Raw genomic sequence first — 26,204 nt, 5'->3', positions numbered from 1 at the left:
TCACATAGAAGCCAGAAATCTAGAATTATAAAACAGATTATTTAGAGGTGGTTATTTATTCTAAGCAAGGGTACTTCACAGGATTCTTTTAAAGTGTGAACTCTAGGGGCCAGCCTGGTGGCGCAGTGGTTAAGTTTGCATGCTCTGCTTCAGCGGCCTGGGGTTCGCTGGTTTGGATCCCAGGTGTGGACCTACTCACTGCTTATCAAGCCATGCTGTGGCGGGTGTCCCACATATAAATAGAGGAAGATGGGCATGGATGCTAGCTCAGGGCCAATCTTCCTCAGCAAAAGGAGGAAGATTGGCAGTGGATGTTAGCTCAGGGCTAATCTTCCTTAAAAAAAAATGTGAACTCTGATTTAAACATCGTTGTTAATAAGTTGATTTAAACAATATAATTTGTGCCCTAGCTTTAGGGGCATACCTGTTACCATTACAGGTGCATAGATTTACCTGTCTCAGCTACTTCCTGAAAAATACAACCATTTGGGCAGATTGATAATTTAGGTCAAATACTTTTTTTTTTTGAGGAAGATTAGCCCGAGCTAACTGCTGCCAATCCTCCTCTTTTTGCTGAGGAAGACTGGCCCTGAGCTAACATCCGTGCCCATCTTCCCCTACTTTATATATGGGACGCCTACCATAGCATGGCGGGCCAGGCGGTGTCATGTCCGCACCCAGGATCCGAACTGGCAAACCCCGGCCATGAAAGCAGAACATGCGGGCTTAACTGCTGCCCCACTGGGCCGAACCCCAAATTACTTTTTAAAATTTAAAAACATTGTATTTGATTCTCTTGGAACATTGAGGATAGAGAAGAAAGAAGCAGAGGTAACTAATATCCATCTAATATTTAATTTTTTCCAGACTCTTTGCTAAGTGCTGTCTCTGTGTCCTATTTAGCATCAGGACAGTTTTTGAGGTGAGAGTTCTTATCCTTACTTTGTAGATCATGAACAGAGAACCGCAAATAACCATGATTACACAGCTAGTAAGTACTGGAAAGAAGTTTACAATCCAGGTCCATAAGACTCCAAAGTGCATGCATTTATTTTTCTTAAACCATTTTATCAACCATAAAACAAAAAAGCAATTTAAATAGCCCCTTGATTTTGGAAGAAAATAATAAATAAATATTTTTTGAGTACAAAGGGCCAGATCGTTACACTTCAACTACATGTAAAATAGCTTGTCTTTTCTAGTTAGCTATCTTTAAGGTAAAACAATTTAGGCCCTTGCAAATTGTGTGTTTAGCCTCTTGAAAAACACTGAAAATTTACCATGCATTAAGAAAACAATTCATTGGACCAATTATAGCCTACTGGCACATTAAATCTCCAGTTTTTATGAGTAAGCCATGCCAAATATAGGGTCATTTTAGCCGCTGAAATCTGTCATTATGTAAATAGATGTCTGCTCTCATTGGTGCCAGCCCCAGCAATACAGATGGGCTATTTGTTGCATGGTGCCAGCCTGTAGAAAGATCTTAGAGGAACACAGATTGGGCTGCTGTTTGAGTTGGAACTGAACCAACCACCACATGATGACTCTAGTCATCTATTTTGATAGTCAGTTCTCTTCATTAGTGTTCATTTTTGCTCTGGGTATTCAGCACTCAGTGAAGGGGTGGGTCCCTGAAAGCAATTGGTTTCCCCCTTCCATATCATTGGCCTTGGATATTTTATTAATTTCACTGCTAGTTGGCATCATTTACTAGTTTCAAATACTCTTCAAATGCCATCAGTATAAATAATCCTTCGTTTTTTAACTTTATTAAAAAAATCAGAGTTCTAAATCTCTGTCTCATTATGATGCTGTATTTTATTTCATTCTTGATATGGAGTGAACATAGCCAATCTCTCAGAATGTGGTGAGAGATGTTTGTTGCATGACTACAGCAGTTTTCTTGTATGATTTCATTCTATATTGACTTTCCTTTAACCCACCCTACCCACTCCTGAAATTCCTTCTATTGCTTCTCTCCAACTTCAATTCTTTTCCAAAGTAATGGATGTCACGTCTATGCTACTTCGGAAGTTTCCTGTGTCCACATTCAAGTAATGCTCTTTACCACCCTTTTACCACTATGTGAGTATGGACCAAGAGGTTACTCAGGCAACTGAGGGATCTAGGCTCTGAAAAGACTGGTTTATCCTTTTCTTGACCTACCCTACCTCCAGGGTAAAGGCTGGAAAAGTACTCATTAGACACGTGAAAGTTTTGAAATGGCACAGACATGACATCTATTACTTTGAATGAATCCTATATGCTAAAGAAAAGCATTAGAGCATCCTACCACATACCAGGGTGGCAGCAGCGCTGGACCCTGCCTCAGAGCCTGCAAGACCTAGAAGCCCCATGAGACATAGAAAATGACAGAACTTTGGGTGACACATCAGATGTCAGCTCATATGCTGCCCTCTCTTATGCAAGCAACTATATTCTGGGCCTTGAGATGGAGTTACTAGGATTCATTTATTCCTTATTTTACTCCTTCATTCACTCAATAAGTATTTATTGATTGCCTGCTATGTGCCAGGAATTCTGCTGGGAACTAGGAATACAGCTCACAATCCTTTCTTGGTATCATGGTGGCCGTTCTCCTTTTCTCCTCACAAATCATAACGGTACCATTAAGTATTTGCCAGGTATTTGTGATGTGCTGGGCATGGTGGTGGTTATTTCCATAAGTATCTCTCACCATCATAATCTTGCATGATAGATCCTAATATTCCCATTTTATAACTGAGGAAACCAAGCCTCAGAAAAACTAGTTGATCTTCTCAAAGTAAGAGATGGAGTCTGGAAGCTGTGGACCCTAGTTCTGCTGGACACCAAACTCAGCTATACTACACTTTCTTTTCTCATTAGGTGGTAGAAAACCCTCCTGGGCAGAGAGTTAAAGTGCTCCACGTGCAGACCTGACGCTTCCCACAGCACCTTGGAGCAGCTCCAGTTCCTGTCCAACCAGGACTAAGGTCAGGCTTCCTTCCAGGGTTTTGGCAACTGAAGGCTCTTCTCCAGAAACCAGTCTTTTTCTCTGAAGTCTCTTGCCAAATGTTGTTGAGCTGCCCAGTTAGCAGATTCAACTTTTTTTCTTCCTTTTTGTAGCACTTCTCACCTGTGTATCAACAAATATAAAGTCATTTGTTCTCACTTGTCTTTCCTTTTCCTAAAATACACTTAGCCTTCTTCTATATGTGGCTTAAGTTTTTCTGCGTCATTTCCTGGATCAATTGAATGCTTTTTTCCCCCTGGAGAATGTGTATGCATTAAATTGTCAATTGTCCTAGAAACTTCTACGTGGCTGGGTCAAGCCTGGTCTCTTCTACTTATGAACTATTAATATTGGGCAAGTTATCTAACCAGTATATCTCTCAATTTCCTCATTTGTAAAAGGCAGTAGTCCCTACCTCATAAGGCTGTTGTAAGAATCAAATAAAATAATGCAATACTTCACACAGTGAATGGACCTTAATAAGATATTAACAGATGTTAACTCATTATTATTTGGACTTAGTAGAGCGTGTCAGTTACTTCCATCAGAACAGGCTTATAGGAGGGGCTAGAACCTAAAAGCCCACAGGGAGCTGGAACCTGATGCACGTGCTCAGCTGGAGGTTTAGGTTGTCGTGTAAGCACAATTTCTGAGGGTTACAGTCAGGTTCAGCCAGGTAAATATTTGGCAACAGAACTAATACTGAAGCAGCAGAGAGTTCTGGCATTTGAGCATGATACAGCAATGAAGACTAAAGGAAGACTTGTCAAGGGATATGCAGGCTCAGTTCGCTAGGCTGATTTCTGAGACAGGACTTCAATCCTTTGGAAGTGATCCAAAGAAATCCTGGGAAGGACAGGGAATAAAGGCAAGTAATCAAGAACTTGGGGATGGGCAGAAGCCAAGTCTGAGTCATGGAGATAGATGTCAAAGCTTGGGAATGCAGTGAAGGCCCAGATATCAGAAGCGGACCTAGTGCCAAAAGAAGATTCAGAACAAGGGAGCAACATGGAGCTCTGGGATGTGGGGCTGGGGTGGTCCCAGGCCAGGCCTCGGGAACCAGCCAGCTGGTGAGGACCTGGATTAAGATCCAGTGATTCTGGGTGGGGAGAAATGTAGAGGTGAAGAACCAGGTTGAGCTGGATCCTTTAAAAATCTATTTTGTTAGTCTATACTATTAGATTTATAAACTCTGAGAGTCTAGATAGCTATGTATATCTAGGTCTCGATGTGGAGCTTAATTAATATCTTATTCTGCTACTACTGTGAGGCATAGTAGAGATGATGAAAAATAGATGTGAAGGTGATTTTTAATTTTATTTTAAAGCTTTTTAAATGTAAGGCATTGTGGCTGTTATTTATAATCATACTTTTTCATGATAGCAATGCATATTTCCATTTAAGTTCTTGTTTTGCTTCATAATTTACCCTGAATAATATTTCCGTTATAATAAATACAACTGACGTATTAAATAAGCATGGCTTGAGGGATGTAATAACAAAAGCAATTTTATTTTTGCCTCCCACTGTCACTTTAAAGCATATTCAGTAAGATAGATGTTTTTCCTGATGCTGGATAAAAGCTCGAGGGGACCTAATGACAGAAAGTCTCATGGTTACTTTAACTTGCAAAACAGAGCTTGACTCAAATTAGCATGTCTAGTCTAAATTTTAATTTTCACTTAAAGGGAAGACTTCCTTCCCCTCCCCTCCCCCCTCCCACCCCTAGCTGCTTCCTAGCAACCCCGGCAGGGAGGGACTGTGGATTGCTTCTCCTACCTACGAAGCCTCAGGTCTCTCCTGAATATTATACTATTAAGTGTAGAGCTCAGGGAGAGACAATGAGAAAGACACCAGAAAGTTCTTACTTGACTGGTACTTTCATTCTGTCTTTTTACTCTGTTTAAAGCTGATTTTTCTTTCTGGGAACACCCTGGATTCTTTGACGGCTTACCTGGTGGGCCCCTCTGACCTCAACTCCCACAAGGTGGGCAGTGCCCTGTCATTCTGCTGGCTACTGGCACTCTCTCTTCTAGATTTCTATTGGTCCAGCCCAAGCCCACACTCTGTTGGGATCTCTTCCCCTCTGGCCAAAGCCCTGGTTGAGCAGGTGGAATCCCTTTTAAAATGATTCCAGGATGAGATTATACCAGTTATTATTCTCTGTTGATGAGCCAATAGCAGCAAATCTCTTAGATATCTCTGTCCTGACTTTCAGGCCAATAACCACAGCATCCCACTGCAGTCCAGAAGACTTGTGTCTCAACCCAGCCTAGCATGTTCCCATAATGGCAGGGAACTCGGGCTAGGTCTCCCAGAGTCTCCGCAAACATTTCCTCACCTCATTTGAAGATGGACAAAGCTCTTTTCAATAGGTAAAATTTCTTTATAATTCCATCCTCTCAGTCTACTCTCAACTTTTTATAGCATCCAATTGGGTGAGGAGTTTTAAAGGTGCCAAAACTGGTTCTCATAATTTTATTAGAAAATTTTTGTATGGTCTGTGTAGGGGAGGAAGACATTTCCTCTACCCGGTCTTGGTCCTTCTGGCTGGAAAATGAATTAAATTCACATGAGACAGAATAATAGTAGAAAATTAAACAAAGCTTTATAACATGTATACATGGGAGAGGCTCAGGCAAACTGAGCAACTCGCCAAAATGGCTGAAGCCACCAGCTTAAATATCAACTTCAGCTAAAGGCAAAGGAGGATGTTGGGGGTGGCGGGAGTCAGTTATGGGAGATTCCCAGAAAACTACAGTAAATGAGTAAGGTTAGTATACAGATTTAAGTCCTTGCCTTCTGCATTGATAGGCATTTCTAGAGATAAGGTCATCCCTCCTTCCTGGTACAGAGAGGGAGACACCTTTACAGATGGAGATTTCCTTTACAGTGTAAATGTCTCTTACAAAGGGTAAGTAAACTCTACTTTTCAGAGTTTCTTTCCTGTCTGCAGTTTTTAAAAGTAACCAGCCCAAAATAATCCTCATGCCAAAGAGACACATCTTGGGGTGGCCAATTCCAGTCCCCCACATCTGGAATCTCATTTTGGAATTAAATATCCATTGTATCTTGCTGCATGAGAAAAAAATTTCCAATTTGCTATCCTATCATATAAACAAAAAACATCAATCAAAAAAGCTTCTCAATTATTTATGCTTAGGATACAGCTTTAAGTGCAAGTATAAGGTCATTTAACTCATATATGGAATCACCCTAATCACACAATTTGTATTTTATACCCTGTACATGCACATGTATTTTATTCTATCAAAACAGTGGAAATACTGCACAAAACTAACTCTGCTGTTTTTGTTCCATTTCTTGATGTGCTCTCATTCCATCAACACTCTCCACCTTTGGCTTACAGATGACGAAGGAAGGACTAAAAGGAAAAGAAACTAGATTTTGTCTCATCTTTCCCTTTCCTTCCCTGTCATTATTTTCAGAGTTATGTGGTTGGTTAATAAAGGGAAGCCATGTTTCTTAGAATGCATTGCCTTCTTTCTGCATTTGATGTGAGTTCTCATTCAAATGAAAGCGTGGCCTCTCAAGGCTGTCAAAGCCACACAAGTTGGGGTAGCAGACAGTGCATGCACGGCCCATGTGGCTCTGTGCAGGGATGAGGTACTGCAACCCCGGAGGCAGAGGGCATGGCCTCGGGGGCTCACACTTACCTGCCAAGGCAGCAGGCCCCAGCAACCGGAAGGGGAACTTCCTCTCGGAAATCAGAAACTAAGGGGCTGTTGAGATGGACATGATTTGAATGGAATACCACCTGGGAATACTTGGTTATGTTGGTTTTTGCCCTCCTGCCCCTGACCCCGGCCACCTTCTTATGTCTCCTCTTGCTGCAGCCAGGGAACTGTCTCCTCCAAATACCACCTACCCCTAAGTCCACAGAAACCACTGACTCTGCCACCATGGACTGCCCAGTGCCTCCCTGCCAAGATAGGCTGGGCATTCTGGCCCTGCCTTTTCCGAAGCCCACAACTATGCAGGGCCCACTGGGGCTTGGCGGGATTCCAGCCCTGTTGCCTTGGAGCAAGATTCCCTGAATATCTGTCTCCCGGCGCCACACGGAGGACCTGGCTGGAGGTGAAGCACAGAACCATAGGGTGTGCGCTGAAGGCAGAGGGATCTCAGAGGACTGTGGAAATGGCTAAGACGAAGCCACGACCATGCTTTCTGCTTCCACTGGTATATCAGCACTGCCAACACTTTTGCCGTTTAACTTTTTTTTTTTTAGAGATTTTATTTTTCCTTTTTTCTCCCCAAACCCCCCCCCACCCCCCACATAGTTGTGTATTTTTAGTTGTGGGTCCTTCTAGTTGTGGCATGTGGGGTGCCACCTCAGCATGGCCTGAGGAGCGGTGCCATGTCGGTGCCCAGGATCTGAACTGGTGAAACCCTGGGCCGCTGAAGCGGAGTACACAAACTTAACCACTAGGCATGGGCTGGCTCACCACTTAACTTTTAAATTTACTAGATTTAAGCTCTTGGAGCATAAGGACATGTACCTATTTTTCTTTGAATTTCTGGCGCCTAACATTGTGTTGAAATATCGAGGAAGCTCAATGAATGTTAATTAAACTAAATTAAAGAGATATGGATTTCTACTTGGACTGTGGTGGTAATGTTACCACCAAAGTGGGCTCGTCTCCTGGCTGGAAGACATGCCAATAATCAAGAGGCAGGTGGTGGGAAAGAAAGGACTTTATTACAGCTTGCGAGCAAGACGGAAGATGGCCAACTCTTGTCCCAAAGAACCATCTCCCAGAACAAAGACTACAGGCCAGTTATATACGGGACCAGTCTCCAGGATGGGGAGGTGCCTGGTCTGTGGGTGGGGCAGACATCTGGTCCCAGTTCCTGATAGTCCTCTGTTTTACTGGATATAAACCAGAGAATGGAGCAAAGCCCCATACCCTGATCTTTCACTCGTCATTGATGATGGCTATCAGCATAGGCTGTCTGCTCAGGGGTCATACATTCCTGAGGAACTCAAAAGAACAAAGTTATCATCTTAAAGCAGCTGGGAGGGGCCACAAAATCTACAGAGCATGTCTGGGCTAGTTAGTCAGAGGTCATTTAAAGTTACAATATGGTTTCTTTTCTACAATATGGCTTCTCTTATGTCAACCTTGTGTTGACCCGTATCAATAACTGTTTGAGCAACTTAGGAACATAGTATTCTTGTTTCCCAGGCTCCCTTATTAGTAAAATGGGGAAACCACCATTATACTAATTAATAAAGATGAAAACTACTAAAAATGGCTTAAAACCACTCTTAAAACGAATTGATTTTTTTTTAAAGATTGGCACTTGAGCTAACAACTGTTGCCAATTTTTTTTTTATTCTTCTCCCCAAAGCCGCCCAGTACATAGTTGTATATTCTAGTTGTGAGTGCCTCTGGTTGTGTTATGTGGGACGCCGCCTCATTGTGGCTTGATGAGTGGTGCCATGTCCGCGGCTAGGATCCAAACTGGCAAAACCCTGGGCCGCTGAAGCGGGAGCACCCGAACTTAACCACTCGGCCATGGGGCTGGCCCCAAAACGAATTAATTTATGAATGCTAGTCATTAACTCTATTATGCCCCATCTCTTGCAGTACCATCTCCATGGCTGTACTGTCAAAATGACCCAGAATCACAGATTTTACTCAGCATATTGGATAGGGGTGAACTCAGCGTTCCTTTATAGGACTTATTGATTTCATGGTCCTTGACAAGGCTTTATTTATCATGTGGTTAAAAAGTAAAAAGTTAACCTAAGGGAACTTTCGAATTGCATTACACATTTTGTTTTATTAGCCATGAAATGTCATAGAGGGACATTAGAAGTGGTAGGAAAAGCCCATAGTCTATTTTTGAAATATCTTTTTCAAAGGAAAAAAACCCCTGAAAAACCAAGAGAGTCCCAGTGTGTTGTTCACTCGTGCTTCTGTGAAATATGCCCATGCAGTTCAGCATATGTCAATGTATTTCTCATCTAGTGCTGTGTAAAAAAAATTATCTCAAAACTTACCAGCTTAAAACAATAAATGTTTATTGTCTCCTAGTTTCTGTGGGTCAGGAATCTGTGAAAGGCTTAGAGGCTGACTGTTGTTCAAAGTTTTCATGTGACTTCAGTCAAGGAGTATACCAGGGCTGGAGTCTCTGAGTCTCTGCTGGGTCTGGGGGATCTGTTTGGCTGTTGGCTGGAGGCTTCGGTTACTCTCCATATGGGGCACTCCGCAGGATTGCTCACGACATGGCTTCCTCCAGAGTGAGTGGTCTAAGAGAGAGAGAGGAGAAGAGAGAGGGAGAGAAAGAAAGAGAGAGAGGTGGTGGAGGGCAAGGAGGCGGGGGAGAGAACAATTCCCAAACAGAAGCTTTAATCTTTTGTAATCTAATTTTGGAAGTATCATACCATCACTCTGCCATACACTCTTGGTCACACAGACCAACCCTGGTACAGAATGGGAGCACACTGCGCAAAGGTCTGAAGACCAGGAGGTGGGTGTCACTGGGGATTCTAGGAAGCTGATTCACCTCCTCTCCCACTCTTACCTCCTCCTGTGACCCCCATTGCATTATCAGCCCAAAGTCCAGAGTCTCATCTTTTAAATCAGGTCCAGGTGTTGATGAGGCTCCCTGGGTGTATTTTTTAGCTACAACAGCTCGAGTACAGTTCCTCTTGGTCTGTACATTTGTGAATAAACAGACAAGTATCCCTCCCTCTCAAAATACCCAATAAATGATATTGTGAAAGGCACAGGATAACTGCTATAGACATTCCTGTACAAAAAGGGGGAAATGGGAGTCACCATTCAGAGCAATTATGAAATCCAGTCAGACATGTGTTGGAAGTTCCTTGATTGGGCGTCTAGGCCTGAGAACCAAATTCTTTATGGTTCTTGGTGCCTTTCTCTGGCTCTTGGTCTTGTCCTCTGAGTAACCTTTTTTTTTCATGAAAGATAGCATGTGTTTACAGCTGAGTAGTTTTCTCAGCCTGCTTCCTTCCAGTGGAATTTGGTAGTCCAAAGGCCACTTTTCATTTTGTCCTGTTTCTGTCTCTTTCAGGACAAGCTGGTAACATTTCTAAATGTATAATTCTTTTTTTTTTCAAAGAATGACACCTGAGCTAACATCTGTTGCTGATCTTTTATTTTTTATTTTCCCCAAATCTCCCCCAGTACATAGTTGTATATTCTAGTTGTGAGTGTCTCTGGTTGTGCTGTGTGGGATGCCCCCTCAACATGGCTTGATGAGAGTGGTGCCATGTCTGCGCCCAGGATCCGAACCTGCGAAACCCTGGGCTGCTGAAGCAGAGCCTGTGAACTTAACCACTCGGCCACGGGGCCGGCCTCCTAAATGTATAATTCTTTTAAAATCATTGTTGGTTTTCTGTGAATCTTTTTTAGTTAGACTGTAACATAAAAGTCACACCTACAAACACTTTCAATGTAGTCCCATCTCTACCTTGGGTTTTTGCTGAGAAGGCTGAGGAACAATACCCATGAGATTTCCAGAAGCCCTATAGTTTGACTGAGAGCCTGTGATATACACTGTAAATCACCTTAGAGAGCCATTTTCTGACTAGAGTGTACTCTGAGGAGCGACCTTTGATGTTCCTGAGGTCTAAGCAAAAGACTTTTCAGTCGCATCCTTGGCTTCATATTTGGCCCCATTTTTTCCTGGCAATGCCCTGAATCTCTTCTTTGCTTGGAAGCCATTTCTTAATTTTAGCATCATTTGCCATCTTGAGAAGACAAGAATTTTCAAAATCATTGATTCCTGGCTCCTTTTTGTTTAATAATTCTTCCTTTAGTTTATTTCTCTCCTCTGGCATTCTACTGTAAACAGCAAAAAGAAACCAGGTGGCCCTTTGAATGCTCTTGTTGGAAATCTCTACGAAACCCAGTTCAATAGGTACATTTTCTACTTTTCATATAACTACATAGAATACTATTGCTAAACTGCCCAGTGTTAAAATGCAAAGCTCTTCTTGATTTTAGGGTCCAGTAACATTTATAGGTGTACCTTGAAGATATTGAGAATTTGGTTTCAGACCACGACAATAAAGCAAATGTTGCAATAAAGTGGGTCACACATCACAGAGTGCATATAAAAGTTGTGTTTACACTATACTGTAGTCTATTAACTGTCCAATAGCATTATGTCTAAAAAGACAATGTACATACCTTAATTAAAGAATCTTCTATTGCTAACAGTCCTTTGAGCCTTCAGTGAGTCGTAATCTTTTTGCTGGTAGAGGGTCTTGTAAAAAATGCAATATCTGTGAAGCACAATAAAGCAAAGTGCAATAAAACAGTTATGCCTGTACCTCACTTTCCTGTAAGTCCTCACTCAGTGCCTTATCAAAGACTATGAGGCGTTCATTAATAGCTACTTCAAGGCTCTTTAGGCTTCATTACTGCTTTCTTCAGTGCCCACTGCCAGTTCCTAAGTCCCTCTCGCGTTTTAGATATTTGTTATTGAAGCACCCCATTTCCAGATACCAAAATCTATACTACTTATCCATTGTGTACTAAATTACTTCCAAACATAACAGCTTTAAATAGTAAATATTTATCATCTCACAGTTTGTGAGGGGTAGGAAGCTTGGAGCAGCTTAGCTGGGGGGTTCTGACTCAAGCTCTCTCACCTGCTTGCTGTTGAGCTGTCAACTGAGCTGCAGTCTATGGAGACTTGGGTGGGGTTTGGTTTCCATTTCCAAGCTCATTCACATGGCTGCTGGCAAGAGGCTCAGCTCCTCCTCACATGGGCCTCTCCACAGGGCTGCTCATGGCATGACTTCTACCTAAGTGATCCAGGACAGGAAAAGCACATTCCCAAGGAGGAAGCTGCAGATTTTTTATACTCTAATTCAGAAGTGAACACTATCCATTCTGTTCTATCCAAATCATTAGGAATTAGTCATCAAAACTAACTTCCACGCAAGGAGAAGGGAATTAAGCTTTATCTCTTGAAGGGGGGAGATTCAAAGAATTTGTGGGCATACTTTCAAAACCACCACAGGCAACATGCTGACTGAGGAAGATAGTTTAAACTTCTTTGTTTCCCAGTTGTCTGATTTTAAAATATAAAATATCTTAAAGTAACCCCACCCCCTAAAAAAGAAGACAAGTAATATTAGCTATATGAAGGCATTAAAGGGATTGCTCATTAAATTTCACAATCCAGCTTAGGCAAAGAGAAAAGGAAAAAGAAATCTTGCATGTGTGTCTAATTTATAAAACCCTGACATCAGTGAATTGCACACATTCTTGCATTAGCAGTGAATATAGACAACTCCTACTGATGGCTTTATCTTGTGGCTTCTTTTTTTCAGATTGTGGTTAAATAATATGTGGTCAAAGGGTTTTCATCACCCACCTTGTCATTATAAATACTTCCTCTTTGTTGACTTCTAGTTAACTTTGAACAATCAATCCATTCCAACTTAAATGTCTTTTATAGAGAAAATTCATGAGTTTGAAAAAGATATATAAAAATGATATAAAAGCCACAGTTAAATATTATTACCATGTAGCATAGACATGATATAGTCAACCTCTTAGAGAGGTACGGAATTGTTATAGAACCTTGCTAATTGTAATCTTCACTCACATTTTTAATTTTTCTACATAGATGCAGAGCAGAGTAGTGTCAGTCCAATAAATAGGCAACATTCAATGATCATAAAAGTTGGAATGGTTTTAGAACTATTCTGTTGTCATGCATTGTTCTGGTAGGAACTGGAGTTCACTAGGAAAATGGAGCATAGATGAAAGGAGCTTATTCCAGTATCCTCTAATATATCCACGTGGGCTGTTTGAATTGAGTATTCAACATCGGGTCCTAAAAAAGGAAAAGAGGCCTACTTATTAAGTAGAGTCAACAAACAGGAAAAGTACTGTCACTGCTCACCTCTTTTTCTTAATTTACCCTCCTTGATCAAGGGCAGAAAACTGTACAGGATTTGGAATGATTGCAACCAGTGATGAAGGTGGTAGTACTTCTCTTACAGCGCGGAGTGGCCGTAGATCTCAGTCTTGGAAATCAGCATATTCTGCATCCCACTGCGCCCTCTTGTGGCCAGAGTTCCGTTGTATAGAATTTCTCTGCTTCTCGTAGATCCCTCTTTTAGAGTTACATCAAAAACAAAGGATTATTTCTCACTGCTTACTCCTACAACCAGCTCGTTAGAAATGGGGACCTAATTATTATGAATTTACATGCTTTGTGCGTTCAACAGGTGTAGCAGTCAAGACACCGTTGTCAACACTGACTGGCTGGATTGTTATTGTTGCTGTGGTATTGTACCTGGAGTCCATAAAATAATTCAAGGCTTATTCTCTTTTCTTTTTTTCCTCAATGCATGATAATTATAAGAAATTTAAGAAATTATTTTATGTGTATGTTGACAAAATCATAATCTTGTAGGAAATAATATTGATAAAAATCTCAATAATTCTCGTGAATCATTCAATTATCATGAGATTGGGATATATGGAACAATCTACAGCTATCAGAAGTAAATAATGTCATTAAAAATGTAAAGCTATCTGATGTTGATTTGTAATGGGAGTGAACAAGGAGCTTCCTAAGCATCAAACTTGAAAATATGCAATGTGCTCATTTGCTGATAAGTTTCTAAGATTATCATAGCAGATGCTACATATCATCATTAATATTTTGCCGAATAAAAAATTTTTATGAACTCATGCTTTCCACTGTAGAACTATAATAGACAAAAGTAAAGAAATACTGTTTTCCCATTTTTTTTATATTTTCATTTTTTTAATTAAAAGAATTAGAATTAATACTATGACAATTCAGAAAAATGAACAAATTATACACGTTCAGCTCAATAAACTATCACAAAGTAAATTCACCTGTGTAATCACTGACCAGGCCAAGAGACAGAGTATTATTTTCATTCCTCTCTCAATCAATCCCTCCTGCCATCTTTTCCAGGAGTATACATCATCCTGACGGTTAGCATCGTTTTGGCTGTTTTAACACTTTATATGAAAGGAATCACACAGCATGTATTCTTTAGTGTTGGCTTCTTTAGCTCAATATTATATTTGTGTGAGTCATCTATGTGGTGAGCTACGGTTCTTTAATTTTGATTGCTATATAATATTCCGTGTTATGAATTTATACTATATAATTATTCCTTTAATATTGGTAACCATTTGAATTATTTTCAGTTTGGGGCTGCTAGAAATAATGATATTGTGAATATTCCTGAGCATGTCTTTTGGTGCACATATACATGCATTTCTGTTGAGTACAAATCTAGGAGGGCAGGGCTGGCTTCATGGCCATGCAACTTGAACAGTTGCACAGGTCCCTCTGCTCACAAAGGCCTTGCGCCTGATTTAATGCTCTGCTATTGCTGTCTTAAAATTCTTAAATTTTATCTTGAAACGTGTTTTGTAATTGAAGTCTGATGGGATAATGAGCGTGGACATGTGCAGAAGAGACAGGCACGATATGTATGTTTGCAGTTCCTCATGGCTTCCTTTGCATATGACCGACCCCCCCCCCCAGCCTGACCCCCCCGAATTCCAGTGGATTTACTGTTCATGGGGTGTAACAAGACTCAAAGTAAGTTTAAGATAAGTGTGTTACATATACAGATTGAGTAAGGTGGGCGCTGACAGCCTTGAGAGGCCATGCTTTTATCTGCATGAGAACTTACATCAAATGCAGAAAGAAGACAATGCATTCTAAGAAACGTGATTTCCTTTATTAGCCAACCACGTAACTCTGAAAATGATGACAGAGAAGGAAAAGGAAAGATGGGACAAACTGTAGTTTCTTTTCTTCTTAGTCCTTCCTTAGTCAACTGTAAGCCAAAGGTAGAGAGTGTTGGTGGAATGTGAACATATTGGGAAATAAAACAAAAACAGCAGTTTTGTGCAGTGTTTCCACTGTTTTGAAAGAATAAAATACATGTGCATGTAGGGGGTGTAAAATATAAATTATGTAATTACAGTGATTCCATATATGAGTTAGACGGTCTTTTTTTTTTTTTTTGAGGAAGATTAGCCCTGAGCCAACATCCATACCCATTCTCCTCCACTCCACATGTGGGACGCCTACCACAGCATGGCCCGCCAAGCGGTGCCATGTCTGCACCTGGGATCCGAATCGGCAAACCCCTGGCTGCCAAAGTGGAATGGTGCACACTCAATCGCTGTGCCACTGGGCTGGCTCCTAGAAGATCTTATATTTGAACTTAAAACTGGCATAGCACAATACAGAGAGCAATGGTAAAATTCATGATAATAATTTAAAATTTTAATTTTTCTTTACTTAGAATGACATTAAAGAGCAAATGAACAGCATCATGACAAGTTGCCAGACAGACTTTGGAAGAAAGGAAAAATTTTTATGTTTTAGTACCTTTAACAGCACTTTTTTTCCTGCTATATTTTTATTTTGTATAGGCCCCACAAATTATATAGCTGACCCTGCTGCATAGGGTCATAGAGTAGGCATGATTATTTTAGTAAATAGTTTTCAAAGTGGTTGTACTGATGTACACTCCACCTGAGGAGGATAAAATTTCTATTGTATCATAAGCTTGTCAGCACTTGATATTGTCAGTCGTTTTAATTTTATATATTCTGATGGGTGTGTTGCATTTTCCTGATGATCAATGAGACTGAGGTGCCTTTTCATGTTTATTGGCCATTTGGATATTTTCTTTTGTGACGAGTCTATTTAAGAGAACCATTTTTAAATTGATTTATTTGTCTTTTCTCATATCAATTAGTAGGATTCTTCGTATATTCTGAATGTGCACTCAGATTTTCTAGTTTGAAAATACCTTCTCCCACTTTTTATTACCTCAAAAGAGTCTTTTTATGAATTTAAATTCATAATTTCAGCTCAGTCCAGTTTATCAATCTTTCCTTGATGGTTTTTGCTTTGTGGGTTCTCTTTTAGATCTCTTTCCTTACCCCAAATTCCTGTGATTCTCCCAGGATACCTTCTGGCAGGCTTATTCTTTTATCTTTCACGTTTAAGTCTACAATACACCTGGAATTGATTTTTTTTTAAAGATTTTTTAAATTTTTTCCTTTTTCTCCCCAAAGCCCCCCAGTACATAGTTGTATATTCTTTGTTGTGGGTCCTTCTAGTTGTGGCATGTGGGACGCTGCCTCAGCGTGGTTTGATGAGCAGTGCCATGTCCGCGCCCAGGATTCGAACCAACGAAACACTGGGGCAGCGGAGTGTGCGAACTTAATCACTCGGCCACAGGGCCAGCCGCTGGAATTGATTTTCTTTAGAGTGTGAGGCAGAGGTAATGTTCATTTTTTTCCCACAGCAATATTTAATTAATCCTGCACCAGGCTTTCCCAGATGCTCTACCGTGCTCCCTTCTTAACAAAACAAAGGTCCATGTGTAAGTGGGTCTACTTTCTGTGCCCTCTGTTTTGGTCTATTGTTGTATTTGTCTCTTGTTCCAATCCCATCTTACCAAGATATCTTAGTTACTGTAGCTTTACAATAAATAATTCTTGATATCTGATAGAGTATGTCTTCGAGTTGGTCTTCCAAAGTGTCATGGCTACTCTTGGCACTTTGTATTCTGATACAAATCTTAGAATCTATTTGAAAATTAACATCATATACAAATCTGCTGTGATTTTTATTGGACTTGCACTTACTTTGTAGATCATTTTGAGGCTTTCATCTTTACAATTTTGAGGCTTTCAATCCCTGAATATAGTATATATAATTTCCTCTAATTTCTCTCTATACTGTTTTATAATTTTCCATGTAGATATCTTGCACATTCAAAAAAATTAAATTAAATAATTAATCATATTAATTTTATTCCCACGTATTTCATGTTTATTTGTCAATATAAGTAATGTCTTAAATTTGATATTTTCCAATTTTCACAGACATATACACATATGATGTATTGTAAGTAGAAATACAATTGAGTTTTGTAATATTGACCTTGTATATGTGACCATAGGTTTTTGTTCATTTTTATATCATTTGCAAATAATAACAAATTTCAATTTATTAATCATTTTATTTCTTTTTCTTGATTTATTTTGCTGGCTGGGATCTCCAAATGTGTGGAATAGAAGTGGTTATGTTGGGCATTCTTATCTCATTTTTACTCTTGAAGGATCTACTTTTGGCATTGAATCATTAGATATGATTTCTGCTATAGTTATTTTAGGTACCCTTCATAAATTAATGAAGATCTTTTTTATAGTTTGCTGTATGATATTACATTGTGAATAAGTATTGAAATTTCTGCATTTATTGAGATAATTATATGGTTTTCTCTTTTATTTTGTTAATGTGAGGGATTATATTAATAGATTTAAAAACATTAACCAAGTTTTCATTTTCTGAGTAATCTCAAATTAGTTGTGATACATTATCCTTTCATATATTGTTGTATTCAGTTTTCTTATTTTGTTTTGGATATTTGCCTCAATGATCATCAGTAAGAAAGTCCTAAACTTTTTCTTTCCTGCAGTTTGGCAGAATTTTTTTTTTTAACCTTTGGGCTGAAGATTTCTTATGAAAAGTATTTTAATTATAGACTCAATTCCTTTAATTGTTATACACTGTTTATATTTTCTATTTCTTCTTATATCAGTTCTAGAAAGTTATATTCTTCCAAAAAACGTATTGATTTGCATCTAAATTTTCAAATTTATTTGAATACTCTTTTTCATAATATTCTCTTATGATATTTCTAATGTCTTTATGATCCATATTGATGTCACCTTGTAAATTCCCAATATTAATTATTTTGTACCTTCTTTCTCTCTCTTTCTTTTGATCAGTCTTTCCAGGGATCAATCAGTATTTTTACGCATTTCAAAAATAACTTTTAGGCATTGTTGAGCTTTGCTGTATGCTTACTTTTCCATTTTATTGGTTGCTCTTACCTTTTCTTCCCCCCTCTAATTTCTTTGAATTTAATTTCTATTCTTTTTCTAAGTTTTGTAATTGAGCTTAACTGTGATTTTTGACCTTTTTTCTCCCTCTAACATATGCATTTTAAGATTATGACGTGTGGCTCTAGCTGCATCCTAAAAGTTCTGGCAGTGACTATTTTCGTTATCACTCAGTTCAAAATAGCTCATAAATTTCATCTCAATTTTCTTATTGGCTCATGAGTTACTTATAAAGCATATTTTTAAGTTTTCAAATATGTGAGGATTTTCATTTTATCTTTACACTATTGATTTCTAGCTTAGTTCCTTTGTAGTGAGATGATATACTCTGTATGATTGCAATTTTTCAAATTTGTGACTTGTTTTATGGCCCAGCAAGTGTTCAAAAAAAAGAGTGACTGCAATTGTTTGGTGCAGAATTTCATATATCAGTTAAGTCATTATTATTGTGTTGTTCAAAACATCTCTAGGGTTGCTAATATTTTCATCTGATTGTCCTAGTTAATGAAAGAGGCATGCTAAAATTTCCCACTATGCTTATGGATTTATTTATTTCTCCTTGAAGTTTGATTTTTGCTCTCTATATTTTGAGATATATAAATTGAAATTTTTATCATTAAATGACCCTCTTTATCTATAGAAATTCTTTCTCAAAGTCTACTTTCTGATTTTAATATAGCCATATAAGTTTTATTTTGCTTAGAGTTTTTATGGTATATCATTTTTCCATCATTTTAATTTCAACTTTTCTTTATTCTTATATTTTAGAATGCGTCTTTTATGAGGAGAATATTGTTGGTTATTTTATTATTTGGTCTGACACTCTGCCTTTTCTTTTTGAAGCATCAATCCATTTATATTTAATATAATTACTGATGTATTTAGATTAAACCCTACCATATTACTATTTTCTTTCTAATTTTCCCTTATAACTATGCTTTGTTTTCTGTTGTCTTACTACTCTTGGGAATTGATTTTTTTTGTTTGTTTTGTTTTGCTGAGGAAGATTCACCCTGAGCTAACATCTGCTGTCAATCTTCCTCTTTTTCTTTTTTTTTCACTTGAGGAAGATTAGCCCTGAGCAAACATCTGTGCCAGTCTTCCCTTATTTTGTATGTGGGTTGCCACCACCACATGGCTGATGAGTGATGTAGGACTACACCCAGGATCTGAACTGCAAACCAGGGCCACTGAAGTGGAGCCTGTGGAACTTCAACCTCTAGGCCATGGGGCTGGCCTCAGATTTTTCTTTTATATTCTCCTCTCCCTATTAGATTGGGTATTAATCATTCTTTTAATGTTTTCTTGACATTAATCTAGAGATTATAATGTGCATTTTTGCTTACTAAAATTTAAAATAACACTTTTTTTTTTTTTGAGGAAGATTAGCCATGAGCTAACATCTGCTGCCAATCCTCCTCTTTTTGCTGAGGAAGACTGACCCTGAGCTAACATCTGTGCTGACCTTCCTCTGCTTTATATGTGGGACACTACAACAGCATGGCTCGCCAAGCGGTGCTGTGTCCGCACCTGGGATCCGAACCAGTGAACTACGGGCTGCTGAAATGGAACGTGTGCACTTAACCACTGTGCCACTGAGCCAGCCCCTAAAATAACACTTTTTCCTATTAGTGGACAATTCAAAGAACAGAACATTTGAACTCCGTTTACAGTCTCTCCCAACTTAGATATTATTTTGTTGTAATTTTAATTTTCTATATAATTTAATCTCAGAGATACTATTTGAAATTTTTACATTTCAATTGTGATAAAATACACATAACATAAAATTTACCATCTCACTCATTTTTAAGTGTAAAGTTCGGTGGTATCAAGTGAGAATTCTTCATCCATTATCTCCTCAAATATTATTTCTGCCTCATTCTCTTATTTTTTTTCTTCTGAAACTCCAGGTAACTGTATGTTAAACATCACTGTATCCCCTTTATCTCTTGTGTAATTTACTATATTTTCATCCATTTGCCTCTCCATGATTTATTCTGACTTTTTTCTTATGATCTGTTGTCCTCCTGACAAATTCCATCTTCAGTAATAATATAAAGTCTTCTAAACTGCCCCTAACTTATCCATTGAGTTCTTAATTCCAGTGATTTCATGTTATTTTTAAATTCTAGAATTTCCATGTGATTCTTTTTTTTCCTTAAAATGGTTTTCTATTCTGAAAAAATATATGTAAGACACAATTTACCATTTTAACAATTTTTTATGTGTACAGTTCATTGGCATTAAGTACATTCACATTGTCGTGCTTCCATCACCAGCATCCATTTCCAGAACTTTTTTATTTTCCCAAATTGGAACTTCATGCCCATTAAACAGTGACTCTCTATTTCCCCTTCCCCCTAACCCCTAACAAACACCATTTCGATTCCTATCTCTGATTTTGACTACTGTAGGTCCTTCATATGAGGGGATTCATACAATATTTGTCCTTCTGTGAGTGGCTTATTTTACTTAGAATAATGTCTTCAGGGTTCATCCATTTGTATCATGTGTCAGAATTTCCTTTCTTTTTAGAGATTTCTTTTAAAAAGTTTTCTATAATGCTAGTAACATGGCAGAGTGAGCTGTTCTCTTTGTCTCTCCCCCTCTGAATTACAACTAAATGTACATTCATTGATCAATGGAGGATACCCACACAGCACATCAGGATGCCTGAGAGACCCACACACCGATATATTTGAAGAGGGAGGGACTAGCCCTTGGGAGGTGGTAGAGCTAGGTGAGCACTCTCTGGTCCCCAGACAGCCCAGTACATGCATGTGACTGCTGTCCCAGCCAGAGTGGCCCTGAGGGCAGGGATGTGCCTCAGCACAACTGTGGAAACAGGTGATGGCAGCCCTGAGCCCCAGTGTGATGGCTTCCCTGTCCAGTGGGTAATTCCACAGAGCCACACAGTCCACAGGGAGCAGCTCAGGCTAGGACCCAGTGGGGAGGCCCTGCCCACCAAGTACAAAGGCTGGTGCAACCTGTGAGCAGACAGTGGAGGAGCTGTGAACATGGGTAAATGAGCTCCCAGCTGCCGTGAATGCCCATTGTACTGCTGAGGCCCTGAAGTGGGTAGTGTGACTCAACAGGACTGTGGGAGCAGGTGGCAGTAGCCCTGAGCCCCCACGTGATTGCTTTCCCATTCCATGGGAGACCTCACAGGGCTGCTGTGATCCCAAGGAGTGGCCCATGCTCTGACAGGCACAGCTGACAGGGATCACAGAGGCTCAGATTACACAGCTCCTGTCCCCCCAACCTCCTCAGTGGTGGCAGTTGGAACCTGTGACCAGATAATATCACCATATGATGACACAAATCCACTCCATCAAATGGTATAAAGAAATATATTAACACCCCAGACAAGAAGGAAAAAGACAAACACCCAGAAATCAATCCTGAAGCCACAAAAAGCTACAATCTAAATGACAGAGGATTCAAAACAGCTATCATAAAAATACTCAATGAGTTACAAGGGAATTCAGAAAGATAGCTCAATGAAATCAGGAACAAAATTAAGGAACAGAGAGAATTCTTCACAAAAGAGACTGAAACTATAAAGAAAAACCAACCAGAAATGTTGGAGATAAAAAAACACAATGGATGAGATAAAAAAATATCTAGAGTCCTTAAATAACAGAGCTGAAATTATGGAGGATAGAATTAGCATTCTAGAGTGTAGGAATACAGAAATGCTTCAGATGGAGGAGGAGACAGAACTAAGACTAAAAAGAAATGAAGAAATTCTCTGAGAAATATCTGACAATTAGGTAATGTGACATAAGATTTATAGGTATTCTAGTGGGAGAAGAGAGGGAGAGAGGAGCAGGGAGCTAATTCAAAGAAATAATAGCTGAGAACTTTCCAAACCTAAATAAGAAGCTAGAATTACATGAAATGAAGCCTATAGAACTTCTAATTAATTCAATGTAAAAAGACCTTCTCCAAGGCATATAAAGGTATAGTAAAGCAGGAAAAAGTCAATGACAAAGAAAAAATACTAAGGCCAGCAAGGCAGAAGAAAATAACCTACAAAGGAACCCCATATTGGGCTTTCAGTAGATTTCTCAGCAAAAACCTTACAGGCTAGGAGAGAATGGAATGATATATTCAAAATTCTAAAAGACAAAAACTTTTAGCCAAGAATACTATATCCAGTGAAAATATCCTTAAGATATGATAGAGAAATAAAAACTTTCCCAGATAAACAAAAGCTGAGGAAGTTCATCATCACAAGACCCCCCTATGAGATTTGATCAAGAAGGCCCTCGTTCCTGAAACAAAAAGAAGAAAGAGTTTACAAAGCCTTGAGCAAAGAGATAAATAAGCAGACAAAATCAGAAATACAGAACAACCAGAAAACAAGTGATAAAATGGCAGCATTAACCCCTCATATATCAATAATCTCTCTAAATGTAAATGGATTGAATTCCCTGATCAAAAGACACAAAGTGGCTGGATGGATTAAAAAACAAGACCCAACAACATGCTGCCTCCAGGAAACACATCTCAACTCTAAAGACAAACACAGGCTTATAGTGAAGGGATGGAAGATGATACTCCAAGCTAATGGCAAACAAAAGAAAGCAGGTGTTGTTACACTTATATCAGACAAAGTAGACTTCACAATAAAAAAAGACAATGAGAGACAAAAAGGGGCAGTATCTAATGATAAAAAGGACACTCCACAAAGAGGCCATAACACTTATAATAGATATATATGGACACTCCATCCAAAATTAGCAGAATACACATTCTTCTCAAGTGCACAAGGAACATTCTCAAAGATAGGCCATCTGTTGGGAAACAAGGCATGCCTCTATAATGCTATGAAACTAGAAATTAACTGCAAGAAAAAGCTGGAAAAGGGACAAACATATGGAGACTAAACAACATGCTACCGAACAACCAATGGATCATTGAAGAAATTAAAGGAGAAATCAAAGAATACCTGGAGACAAATGAAAATGAAAATACACCATACCAACTCAAATGGGATGCAACAAAAGCAGTTCTAAGAGGGAAATTCATATCAATACAGGCACATCTTAACAAACAAGAAAAATCTCAAATAAGCAATCTTAATCTACACCTAAAAGAACGAGAAAAAGAAGAACAAACAAAACCCAAAATCAACAGGAGGGAAATAACAAAAATTAGAGAAGAAATAAATGCAATTTAAACCAAAACAATAGTAGAAAGGATCAATGTAATTAAGAGCTGGTTCTTTGAGAAGATAAACAAAACTGACAAGCCTTTAGCCAGACTCACTAAGAAAAAAAGAGAGAAAGCTCAAATAAGGAAAATCAGAAATGAAAGAGGAGAAATTACAACATATACCACAGAAATATAAACGATTATAAGAAAATACTATGAAAAACTATATGCCAAAAAATTGGAAATCTAGAAGAAATGGATGAATTCTTAGATTCATACAACATCCCAGAACTGACTCAAAAAGAAATAGAGAATCTGAATAGACCAATCACAAGTAAAAAGATTGAAACAGTAATAAAAAACCTCCCCCAAAATAAAAGTCCTGGACCAGATAGCTTCTCTGGAGAATCTACCAAACATTCAACAAAGATTTAGTACCTATCTTCCTCAAATTATTGCAAAAAATTGAAGAAGGTGGAACACTTCCTAACACATTTTGTGAGGGCAAAATCACCGTGATCTGAAAGCAGGACAAGGACAACACAAAGAAAGAAAACTACAGACCAATATCACTGATGAGCACAGATGCAAAAATCCTCAACAAAATATTGGCAAACTGAATACAGCAATAGATCAAAAGGATCATACACTGTGATCAAGTGGGATTTATAGCAGAGACACACGAATGGTTCCATATCTGCAAATCAATCACTGTGATATACATTATCAAAATGAGGAATAAAAACCACATGATCATCTCAATAGACACTAGGAAAGCATTTTACAAGATTAAACATCCATTTATGATAAAAACTCTCAATAAAATGGGTATAGAAGGAAAGGACCTCAACATAATAAAGGTCATATATGACAAACCCACAGCCAACATCTTATTCAATGTGGTAAAACTGAACACCATCCCTCTGAGAACAGGAACAAGACAAGGGTGCCCACTCTCACCACTCTTATTCAACATAGTACTGGAGATTTTGGCCAGAGCAGTTAAGCAAGAAAAAGAAATAAAACGTATCCAAACTGGCAAGGAAGAAGTGAACCTCTCGCTGTTTGCAGATGGCATGACTTTATACAGAAAGCCCTAGAGAATCCATTGGAAATCTATTAGAAACAATCAACAACTACAACAAAGTTTCAGGGGCTGGCCTGCTGGTGTAGTGGTTAAGTTTGTGTGCTCTGCTTTGGTGGTCTGGGGTTTGCCAGTTTGGATCCTGGGTGCAGACCTACACACTGCTCAACAAGCCATGCTGTGGAGGCATCCCACATAGAAGAACTGGAAGGACTTACAACTAGGATATACAACTATGTACTGGGGCTTTGGGGAGAAAAAAAGAGGAAGATTGGCAACAGATGTTAGCTCAGGGCCAATCTTCCTTACCAGAAGAAGCCCATCTTTAAAAAAAAAAAAACCCACAAAGTTGCAGGGTAGAAAATATAAATCAGTTGCTTTTCTATACTCTGATAACAAACTAACAGAAAGAGATCTCAAGAACACAATCCCATTTACAATCACAACAAGAAGAATAAAATATCTAGGAATAAATTTAACCAAGGAGGTAAAAGACATGTACAATAAAAACTATAAAACGTTATTAAAAGAAATTGATGATGACATAAAGAAATGTAAAGATATTCCATGTACATGGATTGGGAAAATAAACATAGTTAAAATGTCCATGCTACCTACAGCAATCTGCAGATTTAACGCAATCCCAATCAGCATCCCAATGACGTTATTCATGGAAATAAAACAAAGAGTCCTAAAATTCATATGCGGCAACAAAATACCGTGAATAGCTAAAGCAATCCTGAGAAAAAAGAACAAAGCTAGAGGCATCACTGACTTCAAAATATACTACAAAGCTATAGTAATCAAAACAGCATCGTACTGGTACAAAAACAGCCACCTAGATCAATGGAACAGAATTGAAAGCACAGAAATAAAATTACACATCTCCAGACAGCTAATCTTTGACAAACGAGCTAAGAACCTGCAATGGAGAAAGTAAAGTCTCTTCAATAAACGGTATTGGGAAAATTGGGCAGCCACATGCAAAAGAATGAAGGTAGACCATTATCTTTCACCGTAAAGAAAAATAAACTCAAAATAGATTAAAGACTTGAAGGTAAGATGTGAAACCATACAACTCCTAGAAGAAAATATAGGCAGTACACTCTTTCACGTAGGTCTTAGAAGCATCTTTTTGAATACCATGTCTACTCAGGCAAGGGAAACAAAAGAAACAATAAACAAATGTGACTTCATCAGACTAAAGAGCTTCTTCAAAGACAAAGGAAACCATGAACAAAATGAAAGACAATCCAACAACTGTGAGAAAATATCTGCACATAATATATCCAACAAGGGGTTAATCTCCAAAATGTATAAAAAACTCATGCAACTAAACAACTAAAAACCAAACAACCTGATCAAAAAATGGGGTGGATATCAACAGATATTTTGCCAAAGAAGATATACAGATGGCCAATAGGCACAAGAAAAGATGTTCAACATTACTAATCATCAAGGAAATGCAATGAGATATTACCTTACACCTGTTAGAATAGCTATAATTACCAAGACAAAAGACAACAAATGTTGGAGAGGATGTGGACGAAAGGGAACCCTCATACACTACTGGTGGGAATGCAAACTAGTGCAGCCACTATGGAAACCAGTATGGAGATTTCTCAAAAAATTAAAAATGGAAATATCATTCGACCCAGCTATTCCACTACTGGGTATTTATTCAAAGAACTTGAAATCAATAATTCAAAGAGACTTAACGCACCCTTATGTTCATTGAAGCATTATTCACGATAGTCAAGATGTGGAAGCAATCCAAGTGACCATTGACTAACAAACGGATAAAGAAGATGTGGTATACATACATATATATATAACGGAATACTGCTCAGCCATAAAAAAGACAAAATCACCTTGTTTGCAACAACATGGATGCGACTTGAGGATATTGTTAAGTGAGATAAGCCAGTATGATTTCACTCATATGTTGGAGATAAACAAATGCATGGACAAAGAGAACAGATTAATGGTTACCAGAGGGGAAGGGGGTTGTGGGGTGGGC

General features: G+C 38.7%; 1 long non-coding RNA gene across 1 annotated transcript; it reads left to right on the top strand.

The window, feature by feature from the left end:
* The first annotated feature begins 12,527 nt into the window (after positions 1-12,527).
* On the top strand, positions 12,528-25,223 carry LOC139040385 (uncharacterized). Its single transcript, XR_011494845.1, has 2 exons — positions 12,528-15,270; positions 21,161-25,223. It is a non-coding gene; the product is annotated as an uncharacterized lncRNA (long non-coding RNA).
* The last annotated feature ends 981 nt before the right edge of the window (positions 25,224-26,204 follow it).

This window comes from Equus asinus, chromosome 16 (assembly GCF_041296235.1).
Source record: "Equus asinus isolate D_3611 breed Donkey chromosome 16, EquAss-T2T_v2, whole genome shotgun sequence".
Lineage (NCBI taxonomy): Eukaryota > Metazoa > Chordata > Mammalia > Perissodactyla > Equidae > Equus > Equus asinus.
Note: the sequence above shows the minus strand (reverse complement) of the source record. Positions and strands in the feature narration are given on the sequence as shown.